This window comes from Rhinolophus hipposideros (genome assembly GCF_964194185.1).
Source record: "Rhinolophus hipposideros genome assembly, chromosome: 15".
Lineage (NCBI taxonomy): Eukaryota > Metazoa > Chordata > Mammalia > Chiroptera > Rhinolophidae > Rhinolophus > Rhinolophus hipposideros.
In genome coordinates, this window is record NC_138061.1 from 40,957,143 (window position 1) to 40,981,740 (window position 24,598).

Below are 24,598 nucleotides of genomic sequence, written 5' to 3' on the forward strand. Positions count from 1 at the left end.
GCTCTAAAAATTCTGTCTTCTGCCTATTCATGCCTTGCCCCTTAACCAACCACTGATCATTTTACTTTCTCCGTAATTTTGCCTTTTCCAGAATGTCATATAGTTGGAATCATACAGTATTCATCCTTTTAAGATTCGCTTCTTTCACTTAGTCATATGGATTTAAATTTCTTCCATGTCTTTTGATCTTTTGAAAGCTCATTTCCTGTTAGCACCAAATAATTATTCCATTGTCTGGATGGACTACAGTTTATCCATTCACCTAATGAAGGACATCTTGGATGCTTCCAAGTTTTAGCAATTATGAATAAAGTCGCTACAAACAGCCACGTGCAGGTTTTTGTGGGAACATAAGGTTTCAACTCCTTTGGGTAAATACCGAGGATTGTAATTGATCATGTGTTAAGAGTGTTTATTTCTCTGGAAGAAACCACCAAACTGTGTCCCAAAGTGGCGGTTCATTTTGCATTCCCACTGGGCAATGTACAAGAGTTCCTGTTGCTCCACAATCTTGCCAACATTTGCCATGGTCCAGATTTTGGCCATTCTAATAGGTGTGTAGTGGTATCTCATTGTTGTTTTAACTTGCATTACTCTGATGGCATATGATGTGGCACATGCTCTCATGTGCTTTTTTGCCATCGGTATATATTCTTTGGTGAGTTGCCTGTTAATATTAAGGGTTTTTGTGTTTTGTTTTGCCTGACCACATATTAGCTTGTATAACACATCGTGTGAAGACAGTATCAATACACTGGGCAGGGCCTCTATATGAGCAATACTGGCCTAAGTTTGCCTGAGCACAGTAGCACTGCCTCTGCTGACCTCCAGCAGCTATGCTTCCTGTGTTAGATGAGACCAATGTAGTCCAAAGCCTTCTCACACGGGAGACCTAGAATAGGGGTCTTCAGACTGGGGTTATGTGTACTCCACAAGGTTCAGGAGGACAAACTGGAACATGGATATTTTATGTATCAATTTCCAGATTCTCCATTTCCATTTTTACACTCCTAAAATTGATGTGCTCTACCTAAGAATATGTGAGAGTACCAGTCCTACAGTTTGCCTTTTCTTCCTTTTCTCTTCTCATAGACCCCGCTCTCCTCCCAATTTACAAAAAAAAAAAAAAAGAAAGAAAGAAAGAAAGAAAGAAAGAAAGAAAGAAAGAAAGAAAGAAAGAAAGAAAGAAAGAAAGAAAGAAAGAAAGCAAATCTCAAATCTCTTTCCAATTCTTAATCTTTCTAGGGTGCAGAGCCTCAGGATATAACAATCCCTGGGTTTCCAAAACTAAGGATAGTTCAAATTTTACTGCAGTCAATTCAAGAAACTGAATGGCATTATTGTTTGATGAACACACTCTCTTGTAATTCAGGTGATTTTCAATTCTCTGCTTTGAACAAAACCAAAGAAAGGCATAATCCACTTGTCAACTGACCCTTAAAAAGTAATTGTTGATAAAAGATTGCTATGTGAGTTTTGGCAGATGATATAGTAGCAGGTGAAAGAACTAAACAACACTGTTATAATAAAACTCCTTTTATTACCATTTATTATTCATGTAAACCAAGTTTCTCAAGATTATAGCTATAAAAATAAAAACAGAAATGAAATTGTTGTTGAACCCAGTTTTATTTGGTAATAATTAATATTCAAATAAAAAGACATAAAAAAGGATCATCTATCTCTTTAAGAAATGCATTTCCAATATATTTTACTTTATAAAACTACAATGATTCTCAATTTAACAATTTGTGCTACTTGAATAAAGTTGATACTGCTAATAATTATAATGGTAAATTAATCCAACAGATAATTTCTTAGAACTTAAATCTTTGTGGTCACAGAAAATTTTTTAAATAATTATTTTAAATTTATAGACATTTTTATTGCCAGGAATCAATTTGCAGTGATCAATTTAATGCAGTGATCAATTTAAAAAAAAAACAATTTAGCATAAAAGGGTATTTCATTACAATGTAATTCTACTTAGGAAGGGGAAAGATATACACATTCAAGGAGAAAAGGGAATAATGTAAAATTTAGCTGTTCAAGATTTTGTTTATGTTTTTCTAATGGATGACCAGAGACCTAAGAATTGCTATGTTATTTCAATTTCATTGGCTACGTTTAAAAGAATGATGTAATGGTATCATTTTTTAAGTGACAATGTTTACCATATACAGGATATCACACCATTTGCAAGAGTTTAAATTTATGGCAAAAATGTTAGATGTCAACTGAAAAATGTGTGAAGAGGCAAATAGTTTCTTTTCATAATTCTTTCAGGGGATGCAAAGACTATAAGCTTAGAAGTTCATGTAAATATTGTACTTAAATATAGATATTGCCCACATCACAGCTTAGGTTTCTGTACAGTTCTCTCTCCTTCCCATTCCACCCCCTCTCCCAGCCACCCTTTGATCTTTTGGTTTTTTGTTGTTCTTCTGCTTTTATACGACCAGGGCATAGAGTCCTGTGCATCCTAAAGTCAGATGCATTACAAGTAAGTTGAAATAAAGAAACTAAATACATATATAAAATATCTACTGAAGAGAATATCAGTGACGTACATAATTCTAACTCAGAGAAAATTCAACTTACTAAAGCAATAACCTTCATTTTTTTTCTGCTTAATATATTAAGTTTCACATAAAATAAGTTTCATCAGCTGTCTCATGAACTAAAGTCTTCACATAATTTGAATGTCCAAAACTTAAATTAAAATTAATATAAACACACCTGAAAGTCACAAAAGTAGACTTGAATTAGAAAGGGAAAAATATTCCTTGATTAGAAAGACTCAACATCCCAAAAATGTCAGATCTAAGTTAATTTATTAATTTAAAACAATCCAAATAAAAATATCATTTCCCCCCTGAAAGTAGACAAGTCAATTCTGAAGTTCATTTAAAGAATGAACATACAACAAAGCCAGAAAAATCCTGCATAAGATGGAGTTGGGGTGGCTAGCTGTATCAGATATTAAAACATTTATAAAGTCTCTAATATTAAAATAGTCTGGTATTGACACATGAGTAAACAGACAAATCAAGCAAAATATGAAATCAAGAATTACTTACAATTACAATTGCAAATCTAATATTGATAAAGACAGACTGTCACTTGGCAGAATATTATAGTAACTAAATGGAAAAAATATAAAATTGGATCCCTTCCTTATACCATACACTAAGATAAATTCCAAATGAATCAGAAATTTAAATGTAAAAAATACTAGAGGAATACCTGAGTCAATTCCTCTATAATCAAAGAATGGAGAAAGCTTTTCTAATTATAGACCCAAACCCTAAAAGCAATAACAGAGATAACTTGATTACTAAAAAGAAAAAGAAAAATCAAACCGGCAAAAGAAATAATATTAGTAAAACGACAAAAATGGAAAAAAATGTTTACAATTTTTATCACAAAGGGAATATCAATTGTATATAAAGAATTTCTTAAAAATAGAAAAAAACAATAATGATATAGAAAACGGGCTAAAAAAATAGTTGACTGAAAAATAAGGGAAAATATCTTAATTGTATGATAAAAACTCAATATTCCTTACAAGAGAAACAAAAATCAAAACAATGCCCATATGTGACTTTTTAATCCATTAAATTGGTAAGAATCGTGTTTGATGACATACGCTGTGGATGAGGCTGTGAAAAAACTGGCATACTCATACACTAGTGGAAATGCAAAATAGTACAGCCTCTATGAAAGGAAATTTGCCAATATTCAGCAAAACCATATACTCATTTGCCTTTTGACCAATCAACATTGTTTTAGACATTTATTTCAAAGATGACTAGCAAAAACATGAAAAGACATAGGTTAGCAAAACAAACAAACAAACAAAAAATACCTCATGAAAAGACAAGGCAATTCATGGCAGGATTATTTATGATGGCAAAAATCTGGAAATCAAAAGTCCATCAAAAGATGACAAGAGAAATGGAATTGTGGTACATTAACAAGATGGAGTTCTCCACAGTTCTGAAGTAATCTCAGGGATATCTTGTGAAGTAAAATGAGAAAGGTGGGGTAAGTGTGTTATAGTATACTATCATTTATCTAAAAAAGGGAATGTAAATATCTACCAAAAATGGCCTATGAAGCTTTAAGACCATGTAAGGGTTAAACCATAAACTTTAAAATAGTTAATTAAAGGGGAAGGGGAGGAACAAGGCAGAAGGAAAATAAATAATGCACATAATTATAAAATTAAATTTTAAAGCAGGAATTCCTAAAAAATCAAAAATAAAATGAAAACAAACTTAAATGTGTGGCCACTTGGAGGCCTAACTATATAGAAACTACACCACGTGATTTTGAAACAAGTAATTTGTATAGCCCAAGTGAGATATACACAGAGACAAAAAACCAGGGGAGAAAAACACATTTTGCAGTAATCACATTGTTGACTACAATATTGGTATTGTTCTTTTGAGATTGTTAAGTGTACACAGTCATGTATCACATAACAATGTCTTGGTCAACAACAGACTGCATGTACCACGGTGGTCCCACAAGACTATAATGGAGCTGAAAAATTCCCATCACCTGGTGATTTCACAGCTGTCATAATGTAACACGGTAGCACAACACGTTACTCACTGTTTGTGGTTCTACTAATGTAAACAAACCTACTGTCAGTCCCATAAAAGTATAGCACATACAATTATGTCTAGTACCTAATACTTGATAATAAATGACCATGTTACTGGTTTATGTATTTACTATACTATACTTTTTATCGTTATTGTAGAGTGTACTTTTTTACTTATTAAAAAAAAAGGTTTGGCTCTTCGCTGAATCTACTGCGAGGATGCAGACCATTCTCAGCAATCAGACTGTGGGCTTTCCAGAAAATGTTGACACCACTCTGAAGGGACCACAGTTATTGGGAAGGACCCAGAGGGACCCTGCGGAGGGACTTTAATCACATCATTGCAGAACTGAGTCTCCTTGGAAAGAAGAGTCTCCGGGTTGACAAACGGTGGGAAAATAGAAAGGAACTGGCTACTGTTCATACTATCTGTAGTCATGGGCAGAACATGATCAAGGGTGTTACACTGGGCTTCCGTTACAAGATGAGGTCTGTGTATGCTCACTTCCCCACCAACGTCGTCGTTCAGGAGAATGGTTCTCTTGTTGAAATCCGAAATTTCTTGGGTGAAAAAGACATCCACAGGGTTCAGATGAGGTCAGGTGTTTCTTGTTCAGTATCTCAAGCCCAGAAAGATGAGCTAATTCTTGAAGGAAATGACACTGAACTTGTATCAAACTCAGCTGATTTGATTCAATAAGCCACAACAGTTAAGGATATCAGAAAATTTTTGGATGGTATCTATGTTTCTGAAAAAGGAACAGTTCAGCAGTCTGATGAAGAAGGTGTAAGTCGTCCAGCTACAGAAGCACCAAGACATCAAGACACCGAGGGAATCTCAACTTTGTGATATTTTGAAGGTGCAATAAGACATGCATTGAGAGGGAAAAAAAGTTTGCTGTAAAACAGTTTTCCATGTTGTATCAGCAGCAGCCTCACAGATCTCACAGGTACTGTGGATCTCAATTGCATCATTTTCTCTTGTGTTTGATTTCATCCCGTGTTGTTTTCTATAGTAAGTTAACAAGCTGTACAGGCTTGTAGCCTAGGAGCAATAAACTATACCATACAGCCTAGGTGTGTAGTAGGCTAGACTTATCTAGGTTTGTGTAAGTGTACTCTGGGATGTTTGCAAGACAAAATCACCTAAGGATGCATTTCTTAGAATGCATCACCTTCATTGAGTGGTGCATGACTGTACTGTGAAATAAATCAAGAGAGTAACCATTTGGTATTCTAGTCCAATCATTTCTGGGGACTAACTCTTAATGAGTAAAAAGAGAGGTACGGATGTCAGAAGGAGACAAGTGAACTAACTTGTTATTTTGAGAACTTCCTCTATGAACTGCACCAAAAGATAAACAAATAGTGGATGTAAGGATTTTTTTCCTTTATGGAAGGATGTCCACAATTAAAGGAAAATGAATTATAGATTTAGCAAAGAATGAATTCTAGAATCAGAATACAATTTTGTGCTTCTCAAATATTAGTGGATCTGTGCATTTCTTCCTTAGTAAAGAGACAACCAAGCATTCATTATTTTGCCTCCACACAGAAGAGTATACCATAACCTATCAAGTTCTACCCATCCCCCAAAAAATCTGAATCTGATATCACTTTTAAATCCAACTACTAATTTATAGGAAATTGAAGAGCACATTCCATGATAATTTAGGGATGAAATCAGCAAACAAAAGATTTAGTTTTCTTTAACAAATAATTGAAAAAGAAAAAAAACAGAGGAGGAGAAACCAATAGATTAAAAGAAAGTCAAGAAACACATCAACTAACTGCAATGTGTGGATCTTTTTAGGATCCTGATTCATAAAAGCAATTTTAAAATATTATGATATTTAAGAGACAACTGGAAATTTGAACTTACTGGATATTGGACGATATTTAAGGAATTATTATTGAAGTTTTAGGAATCATTAAGATTTAAGTATTGTGGTTACATTAGGATTTATTTTATTTTTAATTCTTATCTCTCAGAGATACAAGTAGAATATTTAGAGAAGTATTTTGACACCTTTAATTTGCTACAAAATAATACAGGAGAGAGAGAAATGGACGGGTATAGATGAAACCAGGTTAGCCGTGCTATAATTGTTAAGGCTAGATGATAGGTAGATGAGAGTTTATGCTACGATTCTGTCTAATTATGTACACACTTAAAATTTTCCACAATAAAAACATAAAGCATTTGGTTTCTACCTCCAAATAGCAAATTTATTTTCGATGAACATTTTACAGTTATAAGCTCCTTCAAAACTAAGATGCTACAGAATCTTTTAAAAGAAAAAAAGGATATAGAGTAATTTTAGTATGAAACATTTCAAAAACATCAAAAAGTAGAGTAATAGAACCAACAGCTTTATATCTCCCACCAACTATAAAATATAAAGTATCGAAAATATGTTTTCCACAATAATACTTTTCTCTCTGTCCACCACTGCCTACCCTCTCCGAAGGTAAACACTATTTTGAATTTAGTGATGAATAGTCCCACATGTGGTAGCTAGTCTTTAACCCTTTCACTGCATTAATTGATTTCAAGTTTTGTTTTGTTTTCAAAATGTGTCAAAAATCCACAAAAAATAAAAAGTTGATATTTGGACTAGTTTATGCATATATACTCGAACTCCGCAGTGGAGGGAAAAGTTTTTTTGAACTTGTGGGGTAAACTCAAATGCCACAGTCAGCAGATGTAAACATTCATTTGAATATATCCAAACATCACAGAAAAGGAGTTAAAGACAGTTCTCCAATGAACAACGCCTCTAGGGGTTCATGCCCTTCTGGAGGCTCTAAGACTTGCTCTTGGTCAATAGAATGTGGTGGAACTGATACTGTGTAACTTGTTAAGACAGGTCATAAAAAGCCGTGGAACTTTCACTTCAGTTTCTTGAAACATATGCACTATGGTCACTCCATTTTGCTACCCTGTGTGAAGCCCAGACCTTATGGAGAAGCCACCAGTAGGCTGAGCTCTCAGCTTAAAGCCAACATCAACTCCGACTGTCATCTACCTGAGCCAGTCATCTTGACAATTCAGTGCAGTTGAGCCTTCAGATGATCCCAGCCCAGCCCCAGTCACTGTCTCCATGAGAAATCCCAAGAAAGCTGAACCAAGCCTACCAACAGACTCACTAGAGAAGAAAAAATTGATATTTTAAGCCACTACGTTTATAGATGAATTTTTACACAGCAATATATCACCAGAACACCACATTCCTTATACTTTTACTACCAACTTATAAAATAAAGTACTTTAAAGGAGCAAATATTCATAGAAAAAATGTCTACTATCTGTGGATATCTTTCCACCACTGTACTTGTCATAAAAATGAGATACCAGACCAGGGGTCTGCAAACAACACTGCATGGATCAAATCTACCCAGTTTTGTATAGTCAAACAAGCTAAGACTAGGTTCGCATTTTTAAATATTGGGGGGGGGGGAGGGAGGAATAAAAAAGAAGACTATTTCGTGATCCATGAAAATTATATGAAATTCAAATTTCAGTGTCCATAATAAAACATTATTGAAACACAGGCATACCCATTCATTTATGTATTACCTATGTGCATTTTGTTTGGCTGCTTTCAAGATACAACATCAGAGTTGAGTAGTTGTGACACTCTCTGCCCCGCAAACTGTAAATACTTACTCTCTGGCCCTTTGCAGAAAAAGATTGCTGACCCTTGCCATAAACTTACATGTACTTACCAAGTGCATCTCATAGAGCAGAAAAACCCATTACTGCAGATGAAGACTAATAATGGAGACCCTGAAACTGAACCACAGCAACAAGGCAGAGACTAGCCTTTGAAAGGCCTTCAAAAACAAAGTCTGGTGAGAGAAACAATCATTACCCTGCCAGCAGATAAACTTATCAACAGATCAAAAGAAAGATTGCAGAAAAAAGAGAAAATCGTTTCAAGATCATGGGAAGATGATAGTTAATATGGGTCCTAAGGTATGTGTTTGGTAGAGCCTCCTCCCAGAGTAGAACAACTTCAGATTCAAATGGTGAGGTAAGGAAAAAATAAAAAAAGGAGATATGCTGGAAATCAGTTATGTGCAAAAAACACATTTTAAACATGTCTTCTAAGTTATATAAAATGATAGCTGAAGTAGGAACATCTGGGGGTGCGGTGAGGGGCAAATAATAAGAAGCCCTTAAGTGCCAATAATTTTCACACATTTATATTCATTATCTCCATTTAATTGTAGGAGAGACATTATCTTTAATAGCTGAATCTTGTTCACCATTAAATGTTGACATTTCTCATATAAGCTCCCATGAGGTTCAAGCAAAGCTCCAAAAAAGAATTGGTTTTGAAATTTAATCTGTAGACCAGTAAATCCCAAGGAAGTAAAGGATGTTGTAAAAATTTTAAATGATAACAATGGATAAAGACTGGAATAGTATCATCTCCATTTTATTGAGGATTAGCAAAGTTAAGTAACTGCTCAATCACAGAATGAACACATGGCCGAGCTCAGTTTCAGTCCCAGATAGTCTGATTCCAAGGCTTATGCGCTCAACCTCTACACCATTCTGCCTCTCCCAAAATTAATTTTGAATTGTCAAAGAAGTGTAAGCCCAATAATAGAGGTTGAATCAAAATCAAACATCGTGCTGTCACGAAATTTTAGTCGCTACACTAGGTAAATGTCAAGTACAGTATTTTTATCAATTTATTTCATCTCAATTTAATACCAGTCAGAATAAAAAAACCTCAGCTCCACACGCGTTTTAATGGAGGCTGAGTACTAACTATGTAGCCTGCATAAATTGCAGCCGTCAGCTTATGCTGAAACTTGGAAAGGAGTTTAGTGTAATTACACAGAAAACAAGGATCCAAAAAACAGAGCTTTCAGGGCAAAAGGAACTAAAAGTCAAAAGAAAAATAACCTCAGAAAAGGCAATAGATTATAGTGGCGAAGTGAAAGATCTAAAGAATTTTAATAACGTTGTCCCCCTGACCTTTTCCAACAAAGATGCTGTACAAGAGGACGTACAAAGGTCACTCGAGGAAATGAGTGTGAATGAAAGAAGGAATCCAGATGCATCAAACAGTTACTGTTCCACTTCAATTTCAAATGCATTTTAATTCTGGGATGTGAGGGGTGTGTGTAGTGTATAGTTAGCAACTAGACATGCATTTTCCCTACAAAATGGGGAAACGCAAAACAGGGAAGCATTCCTTAGAGCAGGCAGTACCTGCCCAAGCACATGGGTCACGGCCCAGGCTATCAGCAGTACTGTCATGGAGCACAATGATTTTTCATCTCTGGCATCCTTAGTACCTTCCCAGTTTTGTTTTCGACTAGAGGCTCTTATTTTCTGACTCTGCGAGAGCTAGAACACCGCTTCACTCTTCCTTATATTTTAGAGTGTAGGATGGATATAATTGGTTTAATAAAACTTTCAGTATTCGTGGATAGTAAATGCCTTTTTTCCTATGGACTTGTTTCTTCTCAAGATTGCCACAATGACTGCCATTGATTCTGGTGAAACATTGTTCAGGTTTACGAGACTTAATTAACAAAATCAAGCCGAACAGCTTGTAGAACACATAATAAATACTTAAAGCACAATAAACTCAGGTCTGTAATTTGTATTTGTCATGCACTGAAATACTCTGAACACAATTTGACTATATATTTGAAACCAAAGCAAATTAAAACTGTTGTGGAACTGGAGAGACATAAACAAAGGCAATATTTATAGAAGTAAATATTCTTGAGTGTGAATATGTGTGTATTCATAAATACATACTTACATATGCTTCACACCTAGTATATAAATGTGTGCATATATGTAAGTATTCCTTCACTGTAAGTTCTAGCAGTTCATGATTAATATTCAATATGCCACATTTGCCTCCCCAAAAAACAAAACAAAACAAAACAAAACAAAAAACCCATTAACTCCTAACCTTCCAGTCAGAATCACTATTATGAACACACAATTTGGATCATGCAAAGCCTAATTTTAGACTATGGAAGTTCTAATATGAAATTATTAGCAGGCTATATTAATTATTTCACTTTTCATATCTGAATCCTCAAAAGTCAATAGGAAACACTATAATTAAAATAGGGCATTTTAACTATTTACCTTAAAACCCAGGTGTCCACATTTCAATTGATTTAAGAGACTGCTTAACTTGAGTTAACATATGTACAAGTATGGGGCAGGTATATAAATTGAAAGCCTCAATGCTAAACTTGCTAAAGTGATTTAAATCAAAAATCGTCAAACAAAAATGATTATTAGGATGAGACAGAAACTGCAGATACCCTGACTAGGGCCAGCCTCCTGGAATGAAACAGAGCACAATTCTGATAAACCTAGACATGACTAAACATGATTATATAATTTAAAATGCCAATTAAATGACATTCAAGTTGATTATACAATGATATCTGTGCAGGAGTGTTTTTTTAAAGCTAGCAATTTGTACATTTTCCTGTTTCCTTTCTGTCATAAACTCCATACCAGAAGATGTAGCATGTTTAACTCTAACCTTGCCTAACCTTAGTGTCCACAATTCCAATAACCAACCACAGTTTAAAGAGAACAATAAATCAGTGCATTCCATTATTTTTAGAAGGCCACAGTTATAACACCAAAGGTGGATAAAGCATTCTCCATGAGAAGGACTGGTCAAAACAGAAACTCACAGGGGTGAATGCATTTGAGATAAGCCCTGAAGAATGAGTAGAATTGCCAAAGGTAGAGCCAGGGCAGAAGGTGGACTTTGCAATTAGAGATAACGCCGTGAACGAGCCCTACCGGGCAGGCAGACATTCCATCTTTCTTGATGGGAGCACAATTATAATGACTGCCAGCTTAGTGTCTCAGACGCTATTTGTAATGCTTGCTACACATCCAATCATTGAATGCTCAGTGACACTATGAGGCAGATTGTTAGATCAATTTTATAGTTGAGGAAGCTTCACTATAGAGACAGTAATTTCCTCACAACTGAGTGGCTACCAAAGGACACCACCCGTGGAAGCGAGCCTGCAGGGGTGAAGTGGCTGATTAAGTGAATAATAAAAAAGTGGAAAAAACAAGTGCACACGACTCCTCCAAGTAAAGCCTGTGGTCAATTTAGCCATGGTCTAAATCGACGTGGTTTTCTGAATGACGAGATTACTTTATTTGGCCTGTACTTTCTGTCCTTTCCACATTTTCCACAGTGAATATGTTAGTTTCATCACCAAAAAAATAAGAATGTACATGTTTTAAATGTGTGTGACTAAAGGGAGGACACAGAGATAAGGGTGTAGTGTGGGAAACTTCGGCAACAGTCTCATCTGCAGCATAAATGGTCAGTTCCCTTAGAGTCCACAATTTCTACATCTACACAGCTCCTTTACCCTTTGTCCTGTTAATTCCAGATGGTGCCGTGTCAGCAGTGAAGAGTGGTGCCAAAAACTTAAGAAAGTGAAATTTTTTTAAAAATGAGGGCATTGAAGGTCTGTTGTGTTTTTCTTGTCGGGGAGGTAGGAATATGTGCTGTATCTGTGGCAGAAGAACGTGGCATCTAACAGGGAAAAATTGAGGCTCTCTGCGATAGGTTACCCTGAAAATAAATCCTAACAAAATTATTTTAGAAATTCAGTCCCTGTGCATCATAAGATGACTAGATTTTAACAATCATGGCAACTACTATTTATACATAACCTTTGTATGCACATGTACTGCTCACTGTACTATGCGATGTACACTTATACTCATATGTATAATGTGGAGGCTTCTTATGTGTGATGAATGACACAGTGCTGCAATTTATGAATGAATTTAACAAGTGAGTAGTTTCCCCAAAGTCAGGGAAACAGAAGGAAAGAGGCTTATAAACATTGCATCACTGTGGGGACAAAGCCCCAGAGAGCAGTTTCCAGGCTCTCGGCCTCACATAGAAAGGTGCTGGCTAGTAGTAAATGGCCATCAACTGTGATCAGATGGCCAGCAGCTGTGGCTAGTTGGCCGTCAGCTGTAACCCGTAAGCCATTGGCCACTAAGATAACTGCTGTGGCTACGCTAGCAGAAGAATGGGGGCTAGCAAGAAGATGGGGGCTGGCAAGAGCGGACTGCTGTTAGGACGGTGGGTTGCAGACTATGTAGATCCTGCTTCCTGTGTCTCCAGCCCAGCTGCCAGCGAGAATATATTGGTTTGACTCCCCTATCTATGGCTCCGTGGGTGTTCCTTTTGGGCCTCACCATATCCTGCCTTCTTATGTGGGGAGCGGGACCAGAGACCCCGCCTGACACCCTGCACGACAATCACTTTGGGAGAAAATTACTCTTTTCAATAGTCTCTGAATCCTTATTACATCAAGGAAAAAGGTAGTTTGGTTTGGAGGCTGTAACACTCCAAGGGCTAATCTTGCCTTTTGAAAAAGAGAATGCAGAGTTCTTGGAGCAAAGCCTTGAGCAAGCTAACTACCATTCTGTAACACTTTTATTTTCGTCATGATGTTTATGTTTAAGTTCTATTTTAGAAAAAGCCACAGTGATCTTTAATTTATAATAGTAATGTAAAGTTTCCTTTCTAAAAATTTAATTTACATTTGTAAAATGTGAGTTGATTTAAAGGATAATACTTAAATAAGGTGGGACATAAATACAGCAAACAAATCATGGCCTCTGGGATCCCAGTCAGACTGCCTAGGATTGCAGTTCAGCTCTGCCTCTTTGTATCTGCGGGACCTTAATCCACTACTCTAATCTCTCTAATCTTCAAGGTGCTCATCCATAAAATGGGATCAGTAATTATACCTATCTGGTAACAATATTGTTGAATCACATGAGTTAATACAATGACCTTAAAACCACAGTTGGCACACAGCAAACTGTCAGTAAAAGTGAGCTCTTCTAGTTACAAAGATAAAAGGAGGAAAATGCAGCAAATTTAAATGAGCTGTTTTTTAAAAAATCTTCTTTGTCCACTGGAGTCAGGAATGTAAATATCTAGATAATTAGTTTCTTTCCTTGAAAAGTACACAAGCCAGTAAGAGCTATATTCAAGGAACCCAGGAGATGCGAGGAAAACAATGCACAAAATACAGTCACTTGGTGGGCCCTGCACTAAAAGTATCCTTTAGCAAAGTAGCTGCCGAAATTTTGTACATAGAACGACGACACAAAACGAGATCACCATAAGCTAGGAAACTTATCAAATGGTTCCATATCATGATGCTTACTTCTACCTTCTAGTATTCCTAATCTAGGTAAAAAATAATCAGATTTGCACCTCAGTTAGGGTTCTGGGTCACATGCCAGAATAACATACTTTAAAAAAACATAAACAGTCCCCTAAGATCCATCTGTGTCAATAGTGACTTACGTCTAGCTGCTCAGAGGAAAGACTTTGTTCTTAGATAATATAAACTCTATTGAAGAGACAGTTTCATACTTAGGGATTCATAGATGATTCTTCCATCAAACTAAGGCGTGCATGACAATTCCTCATCTGATAAATGAGTCACATTGAGAACAAACTAAAGTGATCATGGCAGGTCAGTGTATCTGCTCAGTCCCACCATTCTTGGCCTTAACCCTTTACAACAGTTTGTTATTAAGCACACCTGCTGCCCCAACCTGGGCAGATCACATCTGAAGCCCATACTCAGTAACCCTGTATTAAAGGGTTAACTTATTTTCTATATTAGTTACTTGTAGTAAGAACCATTCTAAAAGTTCCTTGAAGTAAGCTTAAATAACATTTATTCAAAAGTGATTTTTTTTAAAAAAGCATTACTGTTTGAATGTTTCATTCAATTCAAATCCTTAATAAGTTACTAATATGTGCTAACTGCTCTGCTCAGCAAACCATCACTCTTCATGGGTTTTGGCCAAATCCATGTACAACTTACTTATTTTAAAAATTTTAATATTTCTCTAGCTTGTAAGAGTCCCAACATGTAAAACAATCATTAAAAACAATATGGAGACTTCCAGTTAATGGTCATACAAGAAAAGAGCTTAGAAGTCATCATTCCAGTCCTCACAACAAGAAAAATGGTGGAAAAAAACTGAAAATCAACCACTCTTCTTAGATCCATCAGACAATTGATGTTACAGGAAAAGTCAACATGTCCCACCCCCAAATTGGAGAGATAGACTAATACAGAGAATCACAGTTTACTGGGAGCAGAAGCTCAACCCTGGAGACAGTACCAATAGAAACGCTTAAGCCGTGATACACAGTTGCTGGTGGATCAGTGTGGACAGGCGGGAGAGTTTAAAACTCCAAGGGTCGAAGTCTTAAGAGGGCCCCACCCTTTCATGAGTTTAACCTCCAGGAACCCCACCAGGTCCTTAGGGTCAAGATTAAAGGAAAATATTTTCATGTTTCTGGCAAAGGGAGGGCAATTTTTTTTTTAATTAGTTTCAGGTGTACAAGACAAGGTAATACTTAGACGTTCATCATTTATATCCCTCACACTGTGAACCCCCCTCCCCCCATCCATTATCCCTCCGACCTCACACCCAGCCATCACATTATATATATAAAATTATAGTTGTCATTCATTAATGTTTAGCTTCTGGTGTACAATGCCATGATCAGGCATCCACATTATCTCTGAGGTGGTCTCCCAAATAAAACGCATGTCCATCAGATACCCAACAAAATCTTTACGACATTATTGAATAAGTTCCCCAAATTAATTTTCAGAAAACCCTGAGGCCATCTTGTGGTTACCAGCTGCTTCCTAATCAAAGGGGGGGCAATTCTGAAGTACACCTAGACCTATGTTCGCCTTACCAAAAGTCTGCCCTCAAGGGAAATTAATTTGCCACTGCCTAATGCACTTGGGTTTTACAAGAGCCTAACCTATCTGGGGAAAGGAAACACCCAACTCCAGAATTTCCTAGGCTTTCTGTTTCACCTAAGAGGAAAAACAAAGGATGAGAAACACTTTGAAAGTCAGGCCAGGGACACACTCACTAAAAGAATGAGACCTAATCAACCTGGCTCCTATATGATAACAGGAAATTATAGCTAATGAACTGCAAGCCTCAGACCTTTTCTAAGAAAAAGTCTCTAGGGAAATCCAAAGACAACGGGGGAGATAAATATAAGGACCCTATAGGAAATCATGGCCTGTGACACCACAGATAAGCAAACAGTAAACAAAGCCTGACTTCCAGCTAGATAAACACAAAACCTCACAGTAAAGTCCTATTTATAAGTTCCTTTTACCTGACACATCATATCCAGCTATCAAAAAAAAAAAAATTATAAGGAATACAAAAAGATAAAACCAGTTTGAAGACATAGAACAAGCATCAGAACCAGACTCAGCCATGACAGAGATATTGGAATTATCAGATGGGGAATTTCAAACTGATTAATATAATAAGAACTCTAATGGGAAAAGTGAATAGCATGCAAGAATAGGTTGGTAATGTATGAAAAGAGATGGAAACTCTAAGAAAGCATCGAAAGAAAATGTTGGAAATCAAAAAACACCATAAGAAAAATGAAGAACTCTTCTGGTGGTCTCATCAGTAGACTGGGTGTGGGTGGCAAAGAAAAGAATCAGTGAGTTTGAAGATATCAGTAGAAACTTTCCTAAATTGAAATGCAAGAAGAAAAACAGAATGAAGAAAAGAAAAGAAACAGTCTATCCAAAAAACTGTGGGACAATTACAAAAAGTATACCATATGCACAGTGGTAATGCCAAGAGAAGAGACAAAGGAACAGAAAAAAACATTGAAGAAATAATGGCTGAGAATTTTCAAAAATTAATGAGAGACACCAAACCACAGACCTGGGAAGCTAAAAGAATACCAAGTATGATAAATACCCAAAATTCTATACCTAGATGTATTCAAACTGCAGAAAATCAATGACAAGGAGAAAAATCTTGGCAGAAGCCGGAGGAAATAAACACCTTACCTAAAGAGGAACAAGCATAAGAATTATGTCACTTCCTCTTCAGAAACCATGTAAGTAAAAAAAAGAGTGGAATGAAATATTTAAAGTATCAAAAGAGAAAACCTACCAAAGTAAAATTCTGCATCCAATGAAATTACTCTTCAATAGGAATGAGAAACAAAGATTTTTCTCAGACCAAAAAAATAAATAAAAATAAAAAATGGAGAGGCAGGGGCGGTTTATTACAGGCCTGTACACCTGTACTGTAAGAAATGTTAAAAGAAGTTCTTCAGAGAAAAGGAAAATGACATAGGTTAGAAGCTCAGATCTATATTAACAAGGGAACAGTGTAAGGGAGGAGTAAATTAAGGTAAAATAAAATCATTCGCTTTTCTTATTCTTAACCTATCTAATAGGTAAGAAGACTTTTCAGTAACAATTCTTGTTCTATAATAATAGCAAAAATGTATTTGCTGATTATAGTTTATGAATAAGTGAAATGAATGACAGCAATACCAACCTCTTATCTTATAAGAGATGAGAGGGAAGACCTGGGAATACTCTATTATACATTACTTGTATTACTTGTGTAGCGGATGGTGTTATTTGAAAGTGGATTTGGATTTGTTGTAAACTGATATTACAAACTCTACAACAACCACTAAAAAGGTTTTTTTAAACAACATATTTTATATATAGTAGGAGAGAAAATGAAATCATATAAAATGATGACTTAAAACAAGAGAAGGCAAACAAAATATTAAAATTGTGGAAAACAAGAAATGAACAAAGAACAGAGCAACAAATTGAAAACAAAAATATGGTAGCTATTAACCCAGCTCAATAAATAATCACATTAAACATAGTCTAAATGCACAAATTAAAAGAGACTATTAGCATGTATTTTTTAAAACAAAAGACCCAATTCTATGTTGTCTACAAGAATCCCACTTTAAATATGAAGACACACATAGATTAAAAGTAAGGATAGAGAAAGATATATCATACTAACATAAATTAAAAGAAAGCTAGTAGAGCAATGTTAATCTCGGAAAAATCCTACTTCACAGCAAGGAAAAATATCATGGGTAAAGAGGCACATTACGTAATAATTTTAAAAGGTTAATATTCAAAAAAAAGGTAACAACCATTAATGTGTATGTGTTGAACAAGAAAATGTCAAAATATGTGAAGCAAAAACTGTTAGAACAACGAAGAGAAATAAATGAATTCACTAATACAGTGGGAACTTCAACAGTCTTTTATCAATAATTGACAGATCCAGCAGGCAAAAAATCAGTAAGGACACAGTTGAACGAAACAGCACCATTAAACAACAGGATCTAATCGCCGTTTGTAGACGTTCATCCAAAATCATCAGAATACATATTCTTCTCAAGTTCACATGGAATATTCACCAAGATAGACCACGTTCTAGATATAAGACACACCTTCACAAATTTAGACAAAAGAAATCACACAATGGATGTTTTCTGAAATTGAATCAATAATTAATAACCTTCATAAACATAATGTAAAACCTTCCAGAATAGTTCACTGGTGACACCTACAAACTTTTGAGAAAAAATATATATACCAGTTTTCTACAACTCTTCCAGAAAATATAAACAAACCCCTTCTTTGAGGCCAGCATTACCCTAATACCAAAACCTAACAAAGATATTATAAGAAAGTAAAACTACAAATAATATCTCTCATGAACATAGATACAAAAAACCTGCAACAAAAATATTATAATAGCAAATCAAGTACAACAATGTATAAAAATAATTATACACCTCAACCAAGTGAGCTTTATTCCAGGTATGCAACACCTGGTTCAACATTTGAAAACAAGTAATGGGATCCATCACATCAATAGGCTAAAGAAGAAAATCATATAATCTTATCAATAGATGTAGAAAAAGCATTTGACAATAGCCAACACTTATTCATGATAAAGATGTCAGCAAACAAAAAGTAGAGGAGAACTTCTTAGACTTGATGTCAAAAATCTACAAAAAACCTCCAGTTAACATCATTGTTAAAGGTAAGAAACAGACACTTTCTCCCTAAGATCAGAAACAAGGCAAGGTGCCCCTTCTCACCATTCCTATTCAACATTACACAGGAACTCACTGTCACTGTGTTTGTGCCCAGATGACACTGTTATGTAGAAAATACCAAAGAACAAAGTATCAACTAAAAACAAGCAAACAAAAAACCTCCTGAACTAAAAAGTGATTATAGCAAGTTTGCAGGATAGAAAATAATTATACAAAATTGTTTTCCTATATATCAGCAATAAAGTACTGGAATTTGAAATTAAAGCTATAACACCAGTTACATAAGCACAAGGAAGTGGGGGAGGGAGGGAGAAAGGGAGAAAGGTAGGGAGAGAGGGAGGGGTGGAGGGAGGGACGGAGGGAGGCAGGCAGACAGAGTGACTTCGCTATAAGCCTAGCAAAATATGTATAGGATATCTACAAGGAACCAACAAAACTCTAATGAAAGAAGAAATCAAAATCTAAATAAATGGAGAGATATTCCATGGTCATTGACAAGAAGACTTAATAGTAAGACGGTAATTCTTCCAACTTTATCTAAAGATTCAACACAATTTTAATCAAAATCCTAGCAAGTTTGTGTGTGTGTATGTGTGTGTGTGTGGATATCACAAACTGATCCTAAAGCTTATATGGTAGACAAACAACTCAGAATAACCAATACAGTATTAGTCAGAGGACTGATGCTACCTGACTTGAAGACTTACTATAAAACTATACAGTAATCAAGACACTGTGGTATTGGTAAAAGAAAAGACAAAGAGATCAAGGGAACAACAGAGAGCCCAGAAATAGACTCATACAAATATATTCAACTGAACTTTAAGAAAAGAGTAAAAGTGATTTAATGAAGAAAGAATAGTCATTTCAACAAATAATACCGGAAAAGTGAACATCCATGTGGAAAAACATGAATCTGGACGCAGACCTTACACTTTTCACAAAAATTAACTCAAAATAGATCAGAGACCTAATTGTCAAATGTAAAACTGTAAAACTTCTGGGACATAACATAGGAGAAAATCTACGTGGTCTAGGGTTTGGTGATGAGTTTTAGATACAACACCAAAGGCATAATCCATGAAAGAAAAATTCAAGTTGTACTCCGTTAAAATTAAAAACTTCTGTTTGACAAAAAGACACTGTTAAAAGAATGAAAGGACAAGCCATAGACTGGGAGAGAATATTTGCAAAGGACACAACTGATAAAGGATTTGTGTCCAAATTATACAAAGAACGCATAAAACTAAGCAACAAGAAAAGAAACAACACAATTAGAAAATGTGTGGATGGCAACTAAGCACATGAAAAGGTGGTCAACATCATATTCCATCAGGGAACTGCAAATTTAAACACTGAGAAACTACCACACACCCATTAGAATGGTTAAAATCCAAAACACTGATAACACCAAGGGTAGGCAAGGATGTGCAGCAACAGGAGTGATCACACACTGCTGGTGGGAATGCAAAATGGTACAACCACTTTGGAAGAGCTGGTAGTTTCTTACAAAGCTAAATAGAGTCTTACCGTATGATCCAGCAATTGTGCTCCCTGGTATTTCCTCAAATAAATTAAAAACTATGTCTACACAAAAACCTACACATGAATATTTATAGCAGCTTTATTTATAACTGTCAAAACCTGGAAGCAACCAAGATGTCCTTTAGTAGGAGAATGGATACATTAACTGTGGATTCGGCAATCAAAAGAAATGAGCTATCAAGCCACAGAAAGACATGGAGGAATCTTAAAAATGCATATTGTGAAGTCAAAAAGAGCCAGTCTGTGAAAAGGCTACGTACTGTTTGATTCTAACGATATGACCTTCTGATCAAGGCAAAGACAGTAAAAAGAGCCAGAAGGTTGGGGGAAGGAAAAGGGATAATAAATAAGTCGAGCAGAGAGGATTTCTAGTATGATGCTACAATGGAAGATACAGACATTATACATTTGTCAAAACCCAGAGAACTGTACTACACAAAATGTGAACATTAACATAAACTAAGAATTTTAGTTAATAATTATGTATCAATGTTTATTCATCAATTGTAACAAACGTGTCATGCTAATACAAGACATTAATAACAGCAGAAAGTGTGTGTAGGGTTTGGAGAGATGGTGGTTTACAAGGGGTTTCTGTACTGTCTACACAACTGTTCTGTAAACCTAAAACTGCTCTAGAAAATGATCTATTAATCTGTTTTGAATTTGATACTTGAGCAAAGATGGTATTTGATTCGCCATTTTAAATCAATATCCGGAGAGTGCTTGGCACAAAGAGGTGTCTCAGTGTCAGCGAAATTAAAGGTAAAAGACACACACACACACACAGTTGGTGATTGCAAAGACACAAACTCAAAAAGCTTTTACAAAAGAGGTGATACTCAAAGGATAGGCGTAAAGTACAAGAGACCTCTCCCAAGTAGATAAGGCTGGGGAGACTACACAGAGAACCATTTGAACAAAAGCTCAGAGACAAGCACAGGATGTGTGTTTGGGCAATGGCAAGAGGGTAAATTCTGGGGAACCTTTTTATTTGGATTTCTTCTGAAAGCCAGAATAGTTACTTTAGACACTACAATTAAGAAGCTATATTGACAGTTTACAAAAATTTATTTTTAAATGGTAGGTTTTATATATTTGCAATTCTGTGCTAGAATGAATGTTATGATACTTGGTTTCGTGATGTTTATTTATTTATTTTAACTCAAGCTTTGCAATGGCTTTTGGCCAGAAGATGTTAAGTTTCTGATTTGAAGATCACAAGTTTGAAACTTGAGGACCATGCTGACCAAATTATACCGGCTCTATTCCTTAACAAAAGACTATGTCTAGTACAAGAAAAACGAGAAAAGCGTATGCATAAATTAAAATAAATATAACTGCAACATTAGAAAGTTTTCTTCAGATGGTTAAAAATGTCATATTCTCCACCGAAGGACCATAAACAATTACTACATATAATACATATTCATGTATTCAAGTTTTTTCTTGCACACCTATTACAAGACATGAATATGACATGAAAATGATTATCAAGACTCATTAACACTATATCCCATAAAAATCTTTATTTTAACACTAAAACCCCAGAATATTAGAAAAATCTCATTCTAAGTACTGAATTTACTTTACTAATTCTCTTGCCATCTCTTAAGAAAAACTGATTAAGAGAAAACAACTGTGTGAAAAAGTGATTGCTGCAATCTAAATATAGCTTCTCACAAAAGAAAGTAAGCGCTTGGAGAAACAAACTTTGTATTGCCAAAGTAAACAGGTGATTAAATATTGCTAAGGAAGAAAATTTCAAACATAGTAAGTAAGGACAATTCTTTGGATCTCTGGTCAAGAAAACAAGTCTCAACCTTCCACTCAGGTCATGGATTGTCCTCTACGTTCTCCCATAATTTCACACTCATTGGTATTAAAGGGAGAAATTGCAGAAGGGAGATTTCCATTTTGAATCTCAGTTTAGTAACAGATTACACAACTGCTACCAGAAGTACAAGGTGTACGATGGTAATGTGAGCAGCTGAGCTCCTAGGACAAATGAAAAGATCAGAGATGAACAATACTTTCTTATCCTGCAAATGATTGCTAAGGCTGTCAGGTATTCATCTCTGCACATTATCCCTTGAGGATCTTTTTAAAAAGCTAGTGTTCCATACTTTACTTTTATATTGATCAAAAACTTACAATCACAAAGTAAAACAAGGCAGGGCCAGTTTTCACCAATCACAGAAACAAAAGTAAAGAAAAAAAATGGTAATACTGTGCGTTGGGGAATTAAGGAAGGGAGCTCTCTGGTACCCTATTGGTGAGATATAAATTGGTATAACCTATCATTTGAAGGAAGATTTGACTGTCACAAAAGTAAAAAGTATATAAAAATATCCACATCCTATGTGCATGTTCCACTTCTGGCAACATATTGTAAGTCCTACATGGGTCCTGGAAGTGAGAACTTACAGATCGACTCAGTCTTTAGAGCAATGAAAAAGAACCTAGTGTGGCCACAGCCCCATAGCTTCACCTTCATCTACAAATAGTCTGGTTTTTGACCCCAGTGTGCCATGTTCTCAAAAAGGTTCAGAAGCATAGTTATATCTTCATATTGAAAACGTATTACTTGTGCAATAAAAACTGTATGTGTGTATATATATATATATGTATATATATATATATATATATATATATATATATATAGTTTATATATCTATAGATAGATAGATAGATAAATAGATAGATAGATAGATAGGTATATATATATATATATATATATATATATATATATACCATTACACACAGTAATAAAAACAATTTACTAAGAACCAAGCACTGAGTGCTTGCAGCAACCCTGTGGTAGGTTGGTACTATTTATTATGCCCGTTTTCCAGAGGAGCAAACTAAGATACAAGTCAACCAGTCCTAGTGATGGAAATTCATATTTGTCTGTGTGTTGTAAATTTTTAAATCTTCCTCTTTTCCTGATGCCTCAACATCTTCACAAACAGGCTCTGAAGACCTGGTCCAGGCACACCAGTGTGACAACTTTGGTTCCTACTCTTACCCTCTCCTGTGTCCTAGTGACATTCAAACACACCATGTGATCGGCTCATGCCTTTGGCTTGTGTACTCTACCCTGACCCCTTGGAGCTCGCCCACATGTCCCTCTGCATGTAGCCCCACTCCTCTAAGACCTGTAAATGTATGTCTTTCACTGTCATAGGCCTCTGTGCGGAGCTATCCCATACCAGTACCCACCTAATCATCAAAAACACACATTATTAAGTAACATAATTATTAAGTAACAGTATGACACTTAAAGCCCTTCACCTCCATTACTGCTCCACAGAAAATATTTGCAATGAATAGTCTGAATGAAAGTTACTAAGGGATTGAGAGATTAACATCAAATGAGTGGGATTTGCATAACTTTTTGCCTTGGAGGAAAGAGAGTTGGGTTTATCTGGTATTTACCTATGTTTCTGATTTTTCAGGAATGAATTACATTTTCTTTTGTAATAAGAAAACAAACAGTTATTTTATGAAATTTAAACTTTAATCAAAGGCAAAACATAATTAAAAGTCGAAGAAACCAATGAAGCAAGGGCTTTACTTACCTGGAAATAAAAAGAATAGGATAGGGCATGAATCTGAGGGGGGGAAAAGCATTCTTAATTCCACCCTATAAAAACAGGGCTATGATATCAACATCCAAAAAAGAATTTCGTATAGCTCCAGCTCAGTTCCAAATGTAACTTTTAAACAGTAGGCCTGTGCACATGAACCAGAAATCTTAATAAGCATGCTAAGCCATTTTAGAGAATGGAATTCTATGACTGAATAAGAAACACTCGTAAAATCAAATGTACAATAAATGATTGTATAATTTTTATGAAAGTAAAGATGCTCAAGAGAATAACTGCTTTGTTTTTCTTTTAATTTTTCTCTCCTTGTTTTTTTTTGCTTTATTAGATTTTTCATTACAAAATACATGCTCATATTACCATATCAAGTGAAAAGAAAATCTAATAATTTCCCTGTCTCCTAAAAAATTCCATGTCCTTCAGGCAAACAAATCCGTCAGCAACCTATATTCAGACAATTATGATATTACTTTTTCTTTCTTTTTGTTTTCAAAATCGGATTGTATTATACTTACAATAAATAACATATATCCTTCCAGTTTACTATGTGTAACTCTAACTCATTGTTAAATTATCTTTATCATTTTCCATTTCATAGAAAAAAAAAACACAGTACATTCAACCAGTCTCATTAAGGTAAATTTAGTTTGTTTCCAATGTCTTTGCTTTACAAACACTGCTGCATTACACAACCTTGTAAATACATTGTTACACACTGATGTTTTAATTCTACAGCCAAGGTTCCCAAAACTAGGTTGCTGGAGCAAAGGATAAGCATGTTTTTATTTTATTTTAATAGATAAATAGTCCCCCCAACCCCACCAAAAAAAAAAAAAAAGAGTTGTATAATTGGCACTCAA

The 24,598-nt window shown here is 35.3% G+C and overlaps 1 protein-coding gene and 1 pseudogene across 2 annotated transcripts in view; one reads left to right on the forward strand and one right to left on the reverse strand.

Annotated features, from left to right (window-relative positions):
- LOC308508549 (uncharacterized protein) overlaps positions 1-24,598 on the reverse strand; it is a gene marked incomplete at its 5' end in the record, with an annotated part of 88,768 nt that overhangs the window by 49,903 nt on the left and 14,267 nt on the right. The window lies entirely within an intron of this gene.
- Positions 4,814-5,462, forward strand: LOC308508198 (large ribosomal subunit protein uL6-like; annotated as a pseudogene). Its single transcript has one exon. The product of its transcript is annotated as a large ribosomal subunit protein uL6-like (transcript).